The following is a 2,555-nucleotide window of genomic DNA, read 5'->3' on the forward strand; positions in this document are numbered from 1 at the left end:
GTTAACTGAGTAACTGAAGCTGTTGATCTTTGCATTATGAGCAGTCTTTAGGGAACATCTGCTTCTAAGTACTGTAAGATTAAGAAAAAAGAGTTCATTATGGTTGTCTGATTGAAATCCACCCCGAAGTCTCTCTCAGGTCCTTGTTCAATGGTCATCTCTTGCTCACTTGTTAAAACTCTCACGTTAAAGACCTTACCACATTTGCTAACCACAGATAGACTTTCCACCTCCCCCAGAAAATCTACTTCTTCTCAGGCTAAATCTCAGAATGTGAAAATTTTTGTTTGCCCAAAACGATGGCAGACTGTGAAGGTTCTAGACCCCATCATAAAATTCAGTCTGTCTAAGTGGTATAGGGTCCAAGTACACAATCTGAAAGTGCACCACAAGTGTCTTTTAGGACACTGTGACCAAATCTGAAAGCTGGAAGTTTCCTTGAGAATAAACTTGACTCCATTCAAAAGATGATCAAAATTTGCATCAACTTTTCACAGTAGCAAAGCAATGAAATGTTCCTAATTTCTAATCAGGGACATTCGGGACAGTGGAGATTTGCTGGTCTGTCTAATCTAGATGCATCCAGCAGTAGCAGAATGACGGAGCTGGTTCATGGCCAACTCTGACACAATAGTAAGGAAAAGCCAAATATTCTAATTTCAGTCTTTTGTAAATGTGAGAGGCAACTCTAAAGAATTATAATTTCTGCATGTGTCTGTCTATTGTCCATCCTTCTTTCCTCTTCAGAGAAGTTTCTCTTAAGTCTTTAGCCCACTTATTTATTGGGCAGTTGTTTCCTTGAGGATTTACTGTTGGGGGGATTTAATTTTTTGAGTTCCAGGTATATTTTAGATATGAGACCCTTGTCCGTTGTTGGCTAGTGAAGATTTCTCAATCAGTGGGCTTTCTATTGATCTTGCTAGCTATGTCCTTTGCCATGCAGAAGCTCTGCAATTTCATGCAATCCCATTTGTCCATTTGTTTCTTTGATTTGTTGTGTTTATGGGTCTTTATTAAGAAAATTTCAGCCTGTGCCAAGGAGAACTAGGGTTTCTCCTATTTCATCCTGTAATGTTTTCAGTGTCTGCTTTGACTCCAAGGTCTTTGATCCATTTTGGAGCTGATTATGGTACATGGTGATATATAAGGTCCTAGCTTTAGTTTTCTACAAGTAGTTAACCAATTTTGCCAGCAACATTTACTGAAGAGGCTGTCTTTCTTCCATTCTATTTTTTTAGCTCCCTTATCGATGATTAGATGGCTATAGGTCTGTAGGTTCATTTCTGGGTTTTCAATTCTATTCGATTGATGCTGAGGTCTGTTCTTGTGCCAGTACCAAGCTGTTTTGATTATATGGCTTTGTAGTAGTTTGAAATTTGGTATTGATATTCCTCCAGCTCTGTTCTTTCTGTCCCTAGCCATAAAAGAAATGCAAATAAAAACAACATTGAGATACCACCTCACCCTAGTTAGAATGGCTATAATCAAGAACTCTAATAACAACAGCTGCTCGAGGGGATGTGGACAGAAGAGAATCTTACTGCATTGTAGGTAGGAGTCTAAGCTTGTTCAACCACTTTGGAAAGCAATATGGAGTTTCTTCAAAGGACTCCACATAGAGCTCCCTTATGACCCAGCAAACCGTTTTGGGCATTTACCCAAATGATCACAAACAAGACCACACTAAAGCTACCAGCACAACTATGTTTATTGCAGCATTATTTACCACAGCTAAGGTATGGAACCAACCCAGATGCCCCTCAGTAGATGAATGAATCAAGAAAATGTGGTACATATACAAAATGAAATTCTATGCCTCCATCAGAACGAATGACATTGCCCTATTTGTTAAGAAATGGAAAGACTTGGAAAAAATTACATTAAATTAAGTAAACCAGGCCCCCCAAAATATAGGCCCCATGGTTTTCCTTATTTGCAATAACTAGTATATGTCTGAGACAAGCAGAATGGTCAGATAAGTTGATGTTAAGTGAAATGAACCCCAACTAAGGATTTAAATGTTTTTCTTTCTTGCTATTGTGTCTAACATATTTATGAGATATTTCTTTGCAAGCCAGACAGTGACTTTGCTTATCTAAACAACTGTGTATATGCAGAGATTTAGATGAAGCTGGCAATAATAGTGCCATGATATGAGCCTTAATTACAATCAAAGTCATTAAGGTCCCTGAGAATGGCTAAAAAAAAAAAATTGTTGCTTTGTATGTCCTTCCCTCACGGTATAACCCCTGCTTTCACTGTATTTGATGTTGGTATAATTTGTGGAGGAGAAGGAAAAAAACAAATTGTTTAAATAGGGATACAAGTGGACCTATTGCACCAATGAGATGTACAAGATATTATGTCAAAAATGAACTTTACAACTTTGGCGTGGTTGAACAAGTTTACACTCCCACCAACAATACAATAAGGTTCCCTTCTGTCCACATCCCCTCCAGCTTCTGTTGTTATTAGAGTTCTTGATTATATCCATTCTACCTGGGGTGAGGTGTTATCTCAATGTTGTTTTGATTTGCATTTCTTTTATGGATAGA

General features: G+C 38.0%; 1 non-coding gene across 1 annotated transcript; it reads left to right on the forward strand.

The window, feature by feature from the left end:
* Positions 1-2,071: 2,071 nt before the first annotated feature.
* On the forward strand, positions 2,072-2,206 carry LOC122117040. The gene has a single exon (XR_006149063.1). It is a non-coding gene; the product is annotated as a small nucleolar RNA SNORA33 (small nucleolar RNA).
* The last annotated feature ends 349 nt before the right edge of the window (positions 2,207-2,555 follow it).

The sequence above is a fragment of the Dipodomys spectabilis genome, unplaced genomic scaffold, assembly GCF_019054845.1.
Source record: "Dipodomys spectabilis isolate Male_0828 unplaced genomic scaffold, ASM1905484v1 ptg000138l, whole genome shotgun sequence".
NCBI classification, from domain to species: Eukaryota; Metazoa; Chordata; class Mammalia; order Rodentia; family Heteromyidae; genus Dipodomys; species Dipodomys spectabilis.